This window comes from Vulpes lagopus, chromosome X (assembly GCF_018345385.1).
Source record: "Vulpes lagopus strain Blue_001 chromosome X, ASM1834538v1, whole genome shotgun sequence".
Lineage (NCBI taxonomy): Eukaryota > Metazoa > Chordata > Mammalia > Carnivora > Canidae > Vulpes > Vulpes lagopus.
Window position 1 is genome coordinate 111,215,289 of NC_054848.1, and position 18,692 is coordinate 111,233,980.

The following is an 18,692-nucleotide window of genomic DNA, read 5'->3' on the forward strand; positions in this document are numbered from 1 at the left end:
GAGTAAGAAAAAGACTTGATGTTTCTGTGTGTTCCACGTTAGGGGGTTCCAGATAGGGAGATGGGTGATATATGGGGGGTGGCAGTGTGTAATAATGAATCTGATTATTTCTAGAGAGTTTGAGTGGGGGTGAGGAGGGGGAGAGGGAGAGAGAAACTTAAGCAGATACACTGATCGCAGAGGCCAACGCGGGGCTTAATCCTACAACCCTGAGATCGTGACCTGAATCCAAACCAAGAGCTTATCAATTTGAAAAAATACAACCCTATGGACCTTCATCCCTAGTGAAAATAACACCTTCTACCCCTGATTTTATTTAAAAGGCCCAATCTAAATGAAAACAGGGACTTCAAAGATTGAAACCCATAATATAAGACCTATTTAGACAAGGTGTAATTATCCCCCACTGTTTCTGCATTTAACAGTCAAATTGGACTCTGTTTTTAAGCCTGGGAAATATGAATGGTGCCTCAGTGTGAATTTTCATGCCCTTAATGTCATGGCCCCACCCATTAGAACTTCATATCTTAGTATTATTGAAATTACTGATTCCATCCAGTAAGTAACTGATACTTTGAAGGCACAGCAAGGTATTTGGTTAACATGTTGTATTCAGTGCCTATTTCAGCAGTCTCTCAGCTATAGTTAACCTTCACCTTGAAAGGGACACATTATACCTTTACCTGGGTACTTGATGGGATACTTCTCCCATTCCTATCATCTCACATAATCTTTGCAGGCAATATCTTAATATCTTGCAGGCAATATCTTAATACCTTAATCTAGCTTTTCCCATATGTACAGGTATGACATCACACTGATGACATCCTTTGAGGAGATGATTGTGACATGCCTATTCATGTCATAGGCATTCATGACATGCCTATTCACTGTCACAAAGGAACTTATAAAAGAGGATGACCCATTACTCCCACGCACAGTACAGGACCCTACCACCTCAGTTAAGTTCTTGAAAATTATGTGGTAAGCGAAGGACTGCTCCAGTCCTGTTGGTGTGAAGAGACACCTTTTAGCCTTCTTAATACCTTCTAATAGCCTTCTTAATTGTTAAAATAAGCCTAAAATCTTTTAGACATTTTTTTGGACTCTGGGGCAATATTCCTCATAATACAAATTTTACTTAAGTCCATTTGTTCCCTTACTTGCAAATAGGCCTACCTTGAATGAGGTGCCCTGAAATAAAAGGCCTAAGAATCTTTCTAAATTGATTTGGAACTGGCATTCCTATTAGCCCCCCCCAGAGACTCCTTTACTGTAGAGGTTTTAACCTCCTGTAATATTTCTTGGAGTCCCTAGAATATCCATAATGTCCATTAGTTGCCCATGCACTTCTGATTCAAGGAACTCCCCTCCTTGGCCCAATGCTATATGCCATTAGTATGGCACATACTGTACTTTCCTAGAAATATAGGCTTTCTCAAGTCCTGAAGCTGTGACTCTCCATATCCAGCTGCCCATTATGACTTTGATTATGACAGCAGCACTCTGCAAGCTCAGCATGGCCAATGAGGCCTCCTTGCTCCAGGATGAAGCCCAAGCAGGGCTTTCTGTATAACTCACCTACTGGAGAGGGTAACCTCCCCTGCACTCAATCCTTTTCCAGATGCCATAGTGCTAGAAGAGGTTATCTGTCTCTTAGAACCTTTGAATACCTGGGGAGCTCCTTAGGATCAACAGAGTGAATACCAAAAGGAGTTCATTCACTTAATCAGTGATATTATCATTGTCACACTTAATGGAGCTTGCTTCAGAGCTGCTGCTTTTCATCCCTTAATCAGGATGTTTCTGATAAAAGACAGGACCCAAGGGTTAGCTCAATTGGCTAAACTTTAGGCAGTCATCTTAGCACTGGATGTCTTGGCCAACAATTGGTCTCATCCGCACATTTTTTACAGATCTTTGGGCCACTGCCAATGGTCTAACCATCTGTTCTGGCCAATGCAAACAATTCCTTACACAGGGTTGCCTTACATAGGGTAGAGACCTCTTGGAATCTCTTGCCTCACCTAAAATATCTAAAATATAAATTAAGGTCACATATTTCTCCTCACCTATTAAAGACACAATACAAGGTCTCACCATGTCACTGCTTATCATCTTCAGAGTTCTACACATTGATAGTGACCAAGACATTCATTTCAATTCTCAGAATACACATGCTGGGCTCTTGAACAAAATATTCAATGGAGCATTTACCTCTCCTAGTGGTATCAGGCTACAGGTGCCATAATAGCTTGAATAAACAAGTCCAAATTAAGCTAAATATACCATGAAATATTTTTGTTATCAGTCAAACATCAGGGATGAATTGAAGTAGAGTTTGACTCCATTTTTTCAGGTTTATTGAAGTAAAATAAATAAATACTGCATATATTTAAAGGGTACAGCTTAATGTTTTGATATATATGTATATTGTGAAATAATCACAACCATCTAATTATTCATCACTTCACATATTTACTGTTTTTTTTTATTTTACTCTATTTTTGATGCATAACTCATTATGTAAATAATAATCTTTTTGTACCCTCTTGGTCCACATGTGGCATCATTAGTCTTGAAACTTGAACTAAATTTTAATTGGGGGGTATGCCTCCTACTTCTGCAAGGTGACAACAAGCTCACATACTCCACAGAAATTCAATGCCATAGATGGAGAGAGAGAAGGAGAGAGATTAGTTAGGCATGTATGTAGGTATGGTACTTTAAGAGAGATACCAGTATTTCAGGAAACAAATATGTCCTAAGTGCCTAGTATGTATCAGACAGTGTTCTAGGACCTGGGCTTACCATGAAGAACATAAGGTCTTTAGTTCCTGCCGTCACGTAATCACATTTATATGAATGAAGAGATAGTTAAGAGTGTTGCTGTGGAGCAGAGGATAGCTGCTTCAGCCAGCGGATGTGGGGAAATCTCTGAGGAGTTGAAATGTGAATTGAGACCTAAATAATGAGATAGAGTAAGCTGTGTGAAGACTTGAAAGAAGAGCATTTTTGTAGACAGAACAGCAAGTAGCAATGTCATGAGGTAAGAACAAAAACAATGCGTTAAGGAGTAGCAAAAGGGTAAGTGTGACTGGAGTACAGAGACAGGGGCAGGGTGAAGGTGATGACTGAAACCAGAAGCTGGCAGAGATGAGGCTGCACAGGAAACAGGGACTTGCAAGGTGAGAACTTGCATTTTATTTTATGTGCAGTAGAAAGCTACTGGAAGGTTTGATACAAGTGATGTAGTCTGAGTTATGTTTAAAGAGTTCACTGGTGTGCCTGCCTTCAGCTCAGGGTGTGGTCCTGGAGTTCCAGGATCAAGTCCCACATCGGGCTCCCTGCATGGAGCCTGCCTCTCTCTCTGCCTATGTCTCTGCCTCTCTCTGTGTGTTTCTCGTGAATAAATAAATAAAATATTTTTAAAAAATAAAAAATAAAAAGTTCACTGGATGTTGCAGATTGTGTAGGACCAGAGAGGTGATATTGTGTTGCAATAGTACAGGGGTGAGGTGATGGTGGCTGGGACTAGGGTTGTAGCAGGGGGAACACAACTTAGTGTTGAGCAGAACAATTTTGAGCATGTGATTTGAAGTCCAACCTCCATATAAAGATTTACCACCGAAAAGCTATTTGACCTCAAGTAAGTTTCTTAGCATCTCTAAGGTTAGTTTCCTTACCTGTAAACTGGAAATAATATGTGTCTGTGTCTTAGAGTCATTCTTGGATTGAATGAGGTAATTTATGTGAAATGCTTGACATTATATTAGACTCATAATAAGCATTTGATTAAGTGGATTCTGTTATTATCATCAATAATATACGTAAATAAGTAGACAAATAAGTAAATAAATAAATATTCCTTCTTGTTTCTTCCCACACCCCCACTCCCCAAGAGCTAATATGTCTTGTGTGAGCTGCTGTTAACCCATGACTACCAAACAGTTGTTTGATTTTTCTTGAAGACACAAGTATTTTGGTGCATCTTCTCACAACAGTGAGTCATTCTGGTACCTTTAGATACTTCACAATAAATGTCTGTATATGGCTTATGATTAATTTATATAATGAAGTGGCAGTGATAGCTGATCTTTAAAATTCCCTCTTTCTATCTAATAAATCATCACTTGACAATCTATCCTCTTCTCTCCAACTTCCTTCCATAATCCTTAATGAACAGCAACCCCTTTCACTCCTAACTGCAAACATAACCTTCTGCATTTAGTTAGGTTGCTTTGGCAGTTGCTTCTTTCCATTAAATGCCGCTTTGAGTTTTTCTTCCCTCAGAAAACTCTGTTTGCATTTTTCTTTTTTTATATCAAAGTACATTTTATTTTATTTTTTAACTTATTTTTTATTGGTGTTCAATTTGCCAGCATATAGAATAACACCCAGTGCTCATCCCATCAAGTGCCCCTCTCAGTGCCCGTCACTCAGTCACCCCCACTCCCCACCCACCTCCCCTTCCACCACCCCTAGTTCGTTTCCCAGAGTTAGGATTTTCTCATGTTCTGTCTCCCTTTCTGATATTTCCCACTCATTTTTTCTCCTTTTGTTTGCATTTTTCAAAGGTTCTCATTTTATTACCTCCTGATCAGAACTCTCTTCCACACTTCCTTGTTCCCTTGATGCTTTTATTTTCTTTTTATGGTCTCTGATATTTCCCCATCTTTGAGCATTATCATCATCATTTAAGACTAAGATTCATAAGCTGTTTACTGCTTCCTCCACATCCTTGGTGCAAATGAAATAGGACAAGATGTTGTTTCCTTCTTTTAAGGGGTTGCTTTCCTCTCCCCACCTTGGGCTGGTAAGTGATTAAACCTTACTCATTCTTCAAGGCTAAGTTCAAATGGTGATTCCCCTCGGAAGCCTCTTTACCACCAAAGCCAAGCAGAGTTAGTTGCTCCTGTTGTCCTACAAGTACTTTAAAGCAATTGCCACATTGTATGAGAATTATTCATTTACATATTTATCTCCCCCTATATACAATATGCAACAGCGAGGAACATATTTTTTTTTTGAGGAACATATTTTATCCATCTTTATAATCCCAATCGCCCTAACACACCTAACACAATATCATGGTGACTGCTTAATGCATTGATAAACAACTGAAGGAGTAAACAAGTCATTGTATACATACTGGATCGGTTCCTTAATCTGCTCTGTAATATTTGCTTAGAAAATGTTAAATTTAAAGTCATTTAAAAATTTTCTTACTAGAAATTCGAAATATCAGGAACCAGAGTTTAGAAAACCCATAATCCCTAAAACTTAAAACACCCTGCAATAAGCACAATTTTGGCAACTATCTTTCCGTACATGGCTCTACACTGATTTAAACACATGTCCATTTACATAAGTAAAATAACTTTATATTTTTTAATGCTGGGAAAACCTTTAACTCTATATAATTCTTGCATTTCATTACCCTCTCCTTCACTGGATAATGAGTGCAAAAAGCTTGCTGTGCTCTTTTCCATACCTTTCTCCATGTTCATACAATAATGTAACATATATACCTATACATACAAATGAGTAGGGCACCAGTTTACTCTTTACCACATCTTGTTTTACGTAATTGGAAACATTTCACAGAAATTTTTCCACGTCATCTGGTATGGACATAACACACTTTTTAAAGGAGATATGTGAAGTGTGATGGTTTGAATGACAGACAACTTATTAAACCATTCCTCTATCGAGGACATTCAAGGTGATTCCAGATTTTGGCCACCACAATGTTACAATTAATCTGAGTGTGTGTGTGTGTATTTTGTTTATATTCATCATTGTATATTTTTGCTTTTATTTCCATGGAATAGGGCCTCAGAAATGGAATTGCTAAATTAAAGTTTATGTGAATTCTTAATTTTAATAGATGTTGCCAGATTGAATTCCAAATGCCTTTACTACTTCACATATCCCTCAGCAGATGTATAACATGTTAACTTCCAGCACCCCTCCAGCACTATGTGGTGACATATTTAGTGGCCTTTAAGTGATATTTCTTTGTTATTTTAATTTCAGCATCCTTGTTAGTGAGGTTGAGTAACTTCATTTGTTCAGTGGCAACATGGATTTCTTCGTCTGTGAATCCTTATACTTTTTAACCACTTTCAATTCAGGTGTTTGTCTTTTTTTTATTAAAGTGTAGGAAATTTTTATATGTTAGATATGAACACTTTATTTGTAATATCTACTGCAAATATATTTTTCTCTCTTATTTGTCTTTCTGTTTTACCTTTATTTTTGCCATACGATTGTATTTTAAGTTTGAGGTACTCAAATATGTCAAAGCTTCCTCTATAGTGTCTGGGTTTCCTAGCTCGACAAAAGGGTTTCTTGACTCTTAGACTATACCTAAGTTTTCAAAATATCTATATTAATTTTATTTTTTAAATGTTATATATTTTTTATTAGTTTCAGAGGTAGAATTTAGTGATTCATCAGTTGCATATAACACCCAGTGCTCATCACATCACATGCACTCCTTAATGCCCATCACCCAGTTACTCCATCTCCCCAACCCATCTCCCCTCCAGCACCCCTCAGTCTGTTAATTTTATTTAACATTTTCATCTTTATTTTTTTATAATAAATTTATTTTTATTGGTGTTCAATTTGCCAACATACAGAATAACACCCAGTGCTCATCCCGTCAAGTGCCCCCCTCAGTGCCCGTCACCCATTCACCCCCACCCCCCACCCTCCTCCCCTTCCACCACCCCTAGTTTGTTTCCCAGGGTTAGGAGTCTTTATGTTCTGTCTCCCTTTCTGATATTTCCCACACATTTCTTCTCCCTTCCCTTATATTCCCTTTCACTATTATTTATATTCCCCAAATGAATGAGAACATATAATGTTTGTCCTTCTCCATTTTCATCTTTAAACCATGCAGAATTTTATTTATTTTGTGTGAGAGAGGAGTCCAAACTTCTTTTTATCTTTTTCTAAGTTTTTATTTAAATTCCAGTTAGTTAACATACAGCATAATACTAGTTTCAGGTGTACAACATGATGATTCATCTCTCCCACACATCACCCAGTGCTCATCACAAGTGCCCTCCTTAATCCCCATGACCAAGTCCATCCATCCCGGCGCTCACTGCCGCAGTTTGTTTTCTATAGTTAAGAGTTTGTTTCTTGGTTTGCTGCTTTCCCCCAACTATGTTCATTTGTTTTGTTTCTTAAATTCCACATATGAATGACATCATGTGTCATTTGAATCTTTCTCTAACTGCAACTTACTTCACTTAGGGTAATACTTTTTAGCTCCATCCATGTCATTGCGAGTTGCAAGATTTCATTCTTTTTATAGCTGAGTAATATTCCAACATATGTATATACCACAACTTCTTTATCTGTTCATCAATTGAGGGACACTTGGGCTATTTCCATAATTTGGCTATTGTAGATAATTCTGACATAAACATCGAGGTGCATGTGTTCCTTTGAATTAGAATTTTTGTGTTCTTTGGGTAAATACCCAGTAGTGCAGTTGCTGGATCATAGGGCAGTTTTATTTGTAATTTTATTTTTTGAGGAATCTCCATACCGTTTTCCAGAATAGCTGCAGCAGTTTGCATTCCCACCAACACTGCAACAGTTTCCCTTTCTCTGAATTCTTTCCAACAACTGTTGTTCATTGTGTTGTTGATTTTAGCAATTCTGACAGGTGTGAGGTGGTATCTCACTGTAGTTTTGATTTGCATTTCCCTGGTGATCAGTGATGTTGAGCATCTTTTCATATGTCTGTTGGCCATCTGGATGTCTTCTTTGGAAAAATGTTTGTTCATGTCTTCTGCCCATTTTTTAATTGGATTATTTGGTTTTTGGGTGTTGAGTTGTATAAGTTCTTTATAGATCTTGGATACTAACCCTCTTTCAAATATGTTATTTGCAAATGTCTTCTCCCATTCCATAGGTTGCCTTTTAGTTTTGTTGATTGTTTCCTTCACTGTACAGAAGCTTCTTATTTTGAAGTAGTCCCAATAGGTTGTTTTTGCTTTTGTTTCCCTTGCCTCAGGAGACATATCTAGAAAGAAGTTGCTATGGCCAATGTCAAAGGAGTCACTATGTGTGTTCTCTTCTAGGAATTTTGTGATTTCAGGTCTCGCATTGAGATTTTTAATCCATTTTGAATTTATTTTTGTGTCTGGTGTGACAAAGTGGTCCAGTATCATTCTTTTCCATGTGTCCGTCCAGATTTTCCAACACCATTTGTTGGAGAGACTGTCTTCCCAGTGATAGTCTTTCCTGCTTTGTCAAAGATAAATTGACCATATAATTGTGGGCTCATTTTTGGGTTTCTATTCTGTTCCATTGATCTGTGTGTCTATTTTTGTGCCACTACCATAGAGTTTTGATTAGTATAGCTTTGTAATATAACTTGAAGTCCAGAACTGTGATGCCCCTGGTTTTTTTTTTTTTCAAAGTTTCTTTGGCTATTCAGGGCTTTTTGTGGTTCCATACAAATTTCAGGATTGTTTGTTCTAGATCTGTGAAAAATGCTGGTGGTATTTTGATAGAGATTGCATTAAATTGTTTTGGGTAGTACAGACATTTTAAAAATATTTGTTCTTCTAATCCATGAGCATGAGATGTCCTTTCATTTCTCTGTCACCTTCAATTTCTTTCATCAGTGTTTTATAGTTTTCATGGTGTAGGTCTTTCACCTCTTTGGTTAGATATATTCCTAGGTATCTTATGAATTTTGGTGCAATTATAAATGGAACTGTTTCTTTAATTTCTCCTTCGGCTGCTTCATTATTGGTGTCTAGAAATGTAACATATTTCTGTACATCGATTTTGTATCCTGAAACTTGACTGAATTTATCACTTCTAGCAGTTTTTTGGTGGATTTTTTTGGGTTTTCTGTATAGAGTATCATGTCATCTACAGATAGCAAAAGTCTGACTTCTTCCTTGCCTATTTGGACATCTTTTATTTCTTTTTCTTTGCTAACTGCTGTGGCTAGGACTCCAGTACTATGTTGAATAAAAGTGATGAGGGTGGACATCCTTGTCTTGTTCCTGACCACAGAGGTAAAGCTTTCAGTTTTTCCCCATTTAGGATGACACGAGCTATGGGTTTTTCATATATGGCCTTAATTATGTTGAAGCATGTTCCCTGTAAACCTACATTATTGAGGTTTTTATCACGAATGAACGTTGAACTTTGTCAAATGCTTTTTCTACATCTATTGAAATGATCATATGGGTCTTATCCTTTCTCTTATTGATGTGATGTATCATATGGATTGATTTACAAATATTGAACCACCCTTGCAATCCAATGCAATAAATCCTACTTGATTGTGGTGAATGATTTTTTTCAATGTATTATTGGATTTGGTTTGCTAGTATTTTCTTGGGAATTTTTGCATCTATGTTCATCAGGGATATTGACCTGCAGTTCTCTCTTTTAGTGGTGTCTTTATCTGGTTTTGGTATCAGGGTAATGCTGGCCTCAGAATGAATTTGGAAGTTTTCCTTCCTTTCCTATTTTTTGTAATAGTTTGAGAATAATAGGTATTAGCTTTTCTTTAAATGTCTAGTAGAATTCCCCTGGGAAGCTATTTGGTCCTGAGTTTTCGTTCGTTGGGAATTTTTTGATTACTGATTCAATATCCTTGCTGGTTATCAGTCTGTTCAAATTTTCTGTGTCATCCTTTTTCAATTTTGGTACTTTATATGTTTCTAGAAATATATCTGCTTCTAGGTTTTCCAATTTGTTGGCATATTGTTTCTCATAATATTCTCTTATACTTGTTTGTATTTCTGTGGTGTTAGTTTTTAATTCTCCTTTTTCTTTTGTGATTTTATTTCTTTGAGTCCTTTCTCTTGTTGATAAGTCTGGCTATGGTTTTATTAATTTTATTTATTTTTTTTCAAAGAATCAGCTCCTGGTTCATTGATCTGTTCAATTGTGGGTGTTTTTGTTTGTGTGTTTCTATATGACTTATTTCTTCTCTAATCTTTATTATTTCCCTCTTTCTGCTTGCTTTAGGCTTTGATTGTTGTTCTTTTTCTATCCCCTATAGATTTAAGGATAGATTGTTTATCATAGATTTTTCTTGCTTCTTGAGCTAGTCTTGTATTGCTATATACTTCCCTCCTAGGACCACTTTTGCTGCATCCCAAAGGTTTTGGACCATTGTTTTCATTTTCATTTGTCTCCATGTATTTTTTATTTCTTTTTTATTTCCTGGTTGACCCATTAATTGTTTAGTAGCATGTTTTAACCTCCATGTATTTGTGACCTTTCCAGCTTTTTTCTTGTGGTTGACTTCTAGTTTCATAGCATTGTGGTCAGAAAAGATGCATGATTAAGACTTCAATCTTTTTATATTTATTGGGGTCTGTTTAGTGACACAATTTGTGATCTATTCTGGAGAACATTTCATGTTCTTTTGAAAAGAATCAGGGATGCCTGGGTGGCTCAGTGGTTGAGTGTCTGCCTTTGGCTCAGGTTGTGATCCTAGGCTCCTGGGATTGAGTCCTGCATCAGGCTTCCTGCTCTCTGCAGGGAGCCTGCTTTTCCCTCTGCCTATGTCTCTGACTCTCTCTTTCTGTGTGTGTCTCTCATGAAAAAATAAAATCTTTATTTTAAAAAAATTGGGTCTCCATTGACTCCAAAGTCCCTTCCACTGTAACAACAGTATTGACAGTAATAAAGATAATAGCATAGTTAGCGTTCTTTGAACTCCTGTGTCAGCATTAAAAAAAAAAAATCATATTTTGCTGTTTTAGGATGGAATGTTCTGAATATATCTGTTAAGTCCATTTGGTCCAATATGCCATTGTTTTCTTTTTTATTTTCTGTTTAGATGATCTGTTCATTGAGGTAAGTGGGTTGTTAAAGTCCCCTACTATTGTTGTATTATTATCAACGAGTTCCTTTATGTTTGTTATTAATTGTTTTATATGTTTGGGTGCTCCCATTTTGGGTGCATAAATATTTACAATTGTTATATCTTCTTGTTGGATAGATTCCTTTATTATTCTATGGTGCCCTTCTTTGTCTCTTGTTATAGTGTTTGTACAATATACATATCACTGCTCCAGCATGATAAATGTTTCTCCGCCCCCTCATTTTCAATATGCAGGTGTCTTTAGGTCTAAAATGAGTCTCTTATATGCAGCATATAGATGATTCTTGTTTTTGTAAATACATTCTGACATCCTGTGTCTTTTGATTGGAGCATTAAGTCCTTTTACATTCAAAGTAATTATCAATAGATATGTTTTTATTTCCATTTTATTACTTGTTTTGTGGTTGTCTCTGGAAATTTTCTCTGATCCTTGTCTTTCTTTCATTTTTTTTTTAATTTTTCCTTTGTGCTACATTTGGATTTCTTTCTCTTTATTCTTTGCATGTTTATTAGTGTTTTCTTTTTATTAGTGGTTTTTGATATATGGTTACCACTAGGTTTGTATATAACCTCTTCTGCAAATAGCAGTCCTTATTAAGTAGGTGGTCATTCACATTTGAATCCATTCTTTTCTCCTATACTCCCCACGTTTTGGGTATATATTATTATATTCTATGTCCTTTTTCTGTGTGAGTTCCTTGACTGATTTTTACAGAAACATTCATTTTTACTGCTTTTGTGTTTCCTGCCTTTACACTATCTTTTTCTGTTGCTCCTTTCTACTCAAAGAGTCCCCTTTAATATTTCTTGCAGGGCTGGTTTAGTGGTCATGAACTCCTTTAGTTTTTGTTTGTCTGGGAAACTCTTTATCTCTCCTTTAATTCTGAATGCTAGCTTTGCTGGATAGAGTATTCTTGACTGCAGATTTTTTCTCATTCAGCACTTAAAATATATCATGTCACCCTCTTCTGGCTTGCCAAGTTTCCATGGAGAGATCTGCAGCTGGCCTTATGGGTTTTCCCTTGTAAATTAATGATTTATTTTATCTTGCTGCTTTTAAGATTTTGTTCTTTATCACTATATTTTGCAAATAGAATTACAACATATCTTGGTGTTAGCCTCTTTGGTTGATTTTGATAAGATTTCTCCATGCCCCCTGGGAATAGATGTCTGTTTTCTTCCCCAGATTAGGTAAAATTTCAGCTATTATTTCTTCAAAATAATTTTCTGCCCCCTTTTCTCTCCCTTCTTCTTCTGGAACTCCTATAATGTGAATGCTGTTATGTTTGATGGAGTCACTGAGTTCCCTAAGTCTATTAGGACTTCTTTCTCTATTTTATTCAGCTTCATCACTTTCCATTCCTTTTCTTCTAGGCATTAATTCATTCCTCTGCTTCTTCAAGCCTACTGTTCATTGTATCAAGAGTATTTCTAATCTCATTTATTGCATTCTTCATCTGTGATTGATTCTTTTTTAGCTCTTTTAACTCTGTGGTAAGGGTCTCACTGATGTCTTCTTTTCTCAAGCCCGGTAAGCATCCTTATGATTATTGCTTTAAATTCTTCATCAGGCACGTTACTTATTTCTGTTTCACTTAGATCTCTGGCCGTGGTCTTATGTTGTTCTTTCATTTGGGATAAATTCCTCCATCTTTGTGTTTTGTCAGTCTCTGCCTTCTTCTCTATGTTAAAAAATCTGGTTATGTCTCCTGCTTCTGAAAGTAATGGCCTTATGAAGAGGTCATGCAGTGTCCATGACCTGGCACTTCAGGAACAGTTCCAGATGTGTGCTGCAGGCAGTCTGCTATTGTGTTCTGGCTCTTCTGCCCTTTAGGCCAGTCACCTGCAGAGGCTCTCCTTGCTTGCTGTGGGCAGTGTTTGGTACCTGACCTGAATGTAGCAAGTTTTAACTAGGTGTGCTCTGATCTGCTTGTGAAATGAGACTTTCCACCACCTCCACTGGACCTGAGGCCCTGCAAAACACTGCCTGGGAGATGTGGTTTGGGCAGGTTTGTGCTGGTCTTCTGGGGAGGGGCTCACTGTACTCGGACTAAGGCAAGCATGAATGAAAAGTACAGTTCCACCAGAGCACAGAGGGTTGTTGCTTGGTCTTAGCAAGTTAGGCTGCCATTGTCAATGCTGTGTTGCTTCCCACAGGTGGCTCTGTATTTACACTGATGGGTGGGGGAGTGAAATGGTGCTGGCCAGCTCCTTTATTCTTAGAGAGGTGTCTCAATGAAAGCTGTCTCTCAAGAGGAATGCTCCAAGAAGAGTGAATAATATCCCCACTGTGTGCCCTAGGTGCTCTTCAGATTGCTGTTTCCATGCTGTATGCCCCTGGTTTGTTTGCCTGCCTTTTCTCCAGGAGCAGGTTAGTCCCCTCTAGGCTCGCTGACCTTTAGAACTCCAGGTCATTAAGACCTGCTGGTTGCAAGAACTCAGGAAATTCAGCCCCTCTCATTTTCTAAGCCAGTGGCTTTGGGGAAATGTTCTCATGTGTTCACCTGTGTGTTCCTCTCTCACTCTTCTCCACAGCCATGATTTTCTCCCCTCCACAGCACCCAGAATCTATTTCTCCCCTAAACCATGTCTCCACACTTCCTACGTTCTTTGTAGCCTCTACTTTGCCTTTGGTTGTGGAATTAGTTCTGTCAGTCTTCAGGTCTACTTCTGGGGTATTTAGGATGATTTGATAGTTAACTAGTTGTGTTTGTGAGATGAAGTGAACCTAGGATCCTCCTACTCCACCATCATCTTCCTCTATTTTAGCCTTTCTAATAAATATAAATAGTAAATGTATGGTATATTACTAAGAGGAAAATAAAAATAGAGTAAAAAAAAAAAACCTCACCTTAATTTGAATTTAAATCCAGCTCTGAAACTTACTAGCTGTTGCCCTGAGAAAGTCACTTAAGTTATGTGAACTTCTCTTTCCTCATTTGTAAAAAAGAGATAATGATGTCAACATCACAGAAGCTTTATGAGAATTAAATTAGATAATGTATATCAAACACAGGGACCAACACATAGTCAGAGGTCAGCAAATGATAGCTATGATGGGTATTATTTACCTCTCTCTGAAATGCTTGTGCCTTAATCACATTTAGACATGCTGATAAGCCCAATTTAGTTGTGCTTAGTGGCTCACTTTGATCTTGTATCTTTAACAATTTTTTTCACTCTATAATATTCCTAGAGTTAAAAAATATTATTTCAGGAAGTTGACCTTAAAGCTATTGTCAACTAGATAGAGTGATACTGAGGTGAGCATTAGAGGACAGAATAAAGTGGCCTAGATCCGCTTCATACAGAAATACATACTTTCACAGAACAAGATCTTTTAGAAGTTCCTGATTCTAGAAAATATGACAAATATATGAACAAATGTGCACTTTGGGCACAAACATGTTTGAGGCTCTGAATCGCCAGAGTATTTGAGAGAAACACTTTGTTCTATGTAACCCAGAGAAGTTAACACAAAGGACATCAACTTGGGCTCCCCTCATGCTCCAAATTCCATTACTGACAGAATTGGATTTTGTAGTCAATGGGCAGTGCCCTTTGAGATCATTTCTTATTTCACAGGAAGGAAAAGTAACTTTCTGAAGCAGTTATTTTATCTGACCAGCATTTACCATGGATCGTACTCTGTGTCAGTAACTTTTCCTAAGGGATTTACATACATCAATGTGTTTAATCTGCACTATAGCTTGAGACAAAGGTATTATTAATGCTGTTTGATAGTTGAGGAAATTGAGGTGCCAAGAAGTTAACATTTCCATAGTTGTACAACTGACAAATGGCAGATCTGGAATTTAAACCTAGGCAATATGGCTCCAGAGTCCATGCTCTTAATTACTACTCTCTGGCAGTTATTGTATAATACACTCTTGAAAACTAAGCAGGCACCATAATTACCCTCTGTAGGCTGAATAGTTTAAGATGGTGTTTTAACTATTTCCTTACTTGTTAATATACACCATGAGTTTTAATAGTTTTTAAATACCTTGAATATTTAAAAACAGCCGCTGAAAATTGATGAAATAAATAAAATGTTCATCGGGAATAAAAAATATATAGATGAGGATATGCTAAGACGTTTGAATGGGATTGTGTTCTACCCAATTATAATAGTAAAAGGTGATTTGCTACTAGAGAAAATAGATCTAGCTGATTTATCTAAGAAGTCAGGCAGACTTTAGTATGTTTATTTTATATTAAAGTTGAATTTTCAAATTTTTGGTGAAACAATGGTCTGTTTAGTAAACTCTGGTGAGACAATTGGTTTTCTATATGATGATAAACATTTGATGACAATCTCACAACATATATAAAACATATTCCAGGTGGGTTAAATATCAAAACATGAAAATTAAAAACCATGGAAGTAGTAGAAGATCGAGGATAGTTGTTATATCTCTTGACATTCCTGAGAATGACAAAAAACTCAGGAGTCATAAAGAAAAGGGCTAATAGGTTTATCTTCATTAAACACACACGCACCTATAGATTACAAAAAAACATAAATTTTGATAAAGATAGATAGTAAATTTAGGATAAAATAAAAGTTATTTTCAATAATATTTAATAGAAAATATATTATTTGGTTAGAATATATTTTAATATAATTATTGAAATATATTTATATAATAGAATATATATTTATATTTATATATTCATCTTGGGCTGCCATAACACAATACCGCAGACCAGGTGTCTTAAAAACAAAATTCATTTTTTCACAGTTCTGGAGCCTGGAAATCTGAGATCAGAGTTCCAGCATGGTCATAATTCTGGTGAAAGCTTTCTTCCTAACTTGCAGATGGCAAGTTGTGTCTTCATATGGCAGAGAAAGTGTGAACTTTCTGGTGTCTCTTCTTTCTTTTTCTTAAGATTTTATTTATTTATTTATTTATTTATTTATTTATTTATCTATCTATCTATCTATCTATCTATTTATTTATGAGAGACAAAGAGAGAGAGAGAGAGAGAGAGAGAGAGGCAGAGACACAGGCAGAGGGAGAAGCAGGCTCCATGCAGGGAGCCTGATGTGGGACTCGATCCCGAGTGTCCAGGATCAGGGCCTGGGCCGAAGGTGGCTCTAAGCCACTGAGCCACCTGGGCTGCCCTGTACCTAACCTTATGACCACATTTAACCTTAATTATTTCTTTAGAGGCCCTATCTCCAAATGCAGCCACACTTGAAATTAGGGCTACAACATATGAATTTTGGAGGGAAACATTCAGTCAATAATAAAACATATATTTTTTCTTACAAATCAAAATAAAACCAGAAACAAGCTAATGAATAATCAGGCACACGTTATAAAGGGGTAATTCATGGAAAAAGCATGCAAATGACTAGCAAACACATAAAAAGGTTACTTAATCTCATTTGTGCTCTAGAAAATGCAAATTTTTCTTACTCATATTGACAAATATATAAATTATTCTTATATACACACACAAAATGGTATTAATGGTAAGTGATTCCTTTGGTTTGCTTGGTGCCAGATGCTAGGCTAAGCACTTTACCTGAATTATTTTATGTTATCACCAAATGTGAAGCTATGCATCATTATCCCCAAGCTGTGGATGGGAAACTTAACACCCAGTGAGATGAGGTCAGATGCTTCATTTGAGATCAGGTTACAAATAGTAAAGCTGAGCCAGAACCTAGATCTAGATCACTCATTTCTGTGTCACCTAATTAATGACAGTAATAGAAAACATTCTTACTAGATAATATGTATTTAATTTTACAACAGCTTAATAAGATAACTATTATATGATTATTACCTCCATTTTGCAGGTGAGAAAATAGAGGCAGAGAGCAAATAAGTAACAATCAGTGAAGTTAAAATTCAAACCCTGGAAGACTGACTCTAAAGCCCTCAGCCCTAGACTCTACACTGTAATGCTAAAAAGCTAACACGTGTTGCTTGGGAAGGTCTAGAGTCTGAAATAGAAGTTTGCCTTTGACCTTTTAAAAATTATATTTCAGGGTGCCTGGGTGGCTTGGTTAGTTAAGTGTCCAACTCTTGATTTCAGCTCAGAATATGATCTTGGGGTCCTGAGATTGAGCCCTGGATTGGGCTCCATGCTCAGTGGGGAGTCTACTTGCATTCTTTCGCTCTCCCTCTGACCACCCCCCTCCCCAGTCACTCGCTCTGTCTCTCTGTCTGTCTGTCTGTCTGTCTCTCTCTCTCAGGATATTTCAGGCATATCCACAGTCAGATGTGTTAGTCTACATCTTCACACATTAGGGTCTGTTATCATTGGAGGAAAAACAATGGTTCCAAGATTAAAATAAGCTCTCTCGCTGTAGGGAAATGTCAAAACCTGTTAATAAGGAGAAACTGATTTTCCTTTCCAATGAGGAAAAATGAAATTTCACAATTTTCATTTAGACTGTAATGTATTCTCAATCACCCCCCTGCAACTTTCTGCATTAACTCAGTAGTAGTAAATACTGTGCCAACGATTCAACAACATATATAGGTAGTTTTATATCAAGGACAACAAATATTTCTCACCTACATATGACACAAAGGTGGCAGAAATACCCTGTAGTCTTTGTGCTCTCTAATCAGTTATGAACAAAGTTAATTTGAGACCTTTTGGAATGAAAGGCTGGCTTTTTGCCAAGTAGCAATCATAACAAGCATTACCCTTTAGCTGCTGACAGGAAAGTTCAAAAATTCCATCATGTCCCAGTTTCTCAGCAGTTGATAAAGGTTAATAAAACAGGATTTTAGGAAAGCAATGTATCTACATTTGTTATGCTCTTAAAGGACAATTCTCGTTAGTTCCACATGTCTCAGTCCTCAAACTTCTCTCACGTTCCAGTTGGAGTTTGTCCCTTCTCTCTGCTTTGCATGGACCAATAAACCATGGCTAGAGCTCTCAGTTCTGATAGCCAAGGAGAAGGAGACTGCCTTTGGAAAAAAAATCTGATCTGCTAACAGTAAATAGTAGGAGGAGATAAGATTTGTACTGAAGTCTCAAGGGAAGAGAACATCTGCTTGGTGGAATCATAAGCGTCACATTAGAATGGACTATGGATTTTTTTTTTTTTTACTAGAACTCCTTAAGTAAGCTGAATGGTGAAATTTTACCGGCTTTTACAAATGTCAAGAAATTTTTTCTAGGATGGGGCAGCACCATATCTCCTTTAATAGTATCAATATGTTTCATGCTCTTATTCCTTAGCAATTTGATATTTAAATATAAATAACACTGTTGTTTCATAATGTATTTTTTTGACTTTCAAATTATTTTGAGAACATGCTACATGACAAAATATTATTGCTTTAGAAGTACAAGTTTACAAACAATGAAAGCTCGTTTTAATTAACAATAAGTTATGTCGGAGGAATTATAATTTCTTCTGACTTAATTTCTCAGAGATTCAGTTTTTCCATCTTCAAAATATGAAAAAAATGCTTATCTTTCAGATTTTTCAGGGGATTAAAAGAAATATTGTATATGAAATTCTTAGCCTGCTACATAGCATATAAGTACTTAATAAATGTAAACTGTTATCACTTTTATTATATGTGGAAAAGATTTCTTTCTGTCTTTGTAGATAACACAAGGAAATAGAAGCATGACTGGGTTTCTCACTGGCTGAATATACCTGATTTAATTGTATTTCCACTATGAAGCAGTTTCTAAAGGTGTGTCACAGAACTCTAACCCAAGCCCTGTCCTGATTATCATTATTATTAGTGATTTAAATAAAGAAATAGAGTATTTGGTCATCAAATGTATGGATAATACAGAGTTTTAAGGGACAGCAGGTAGT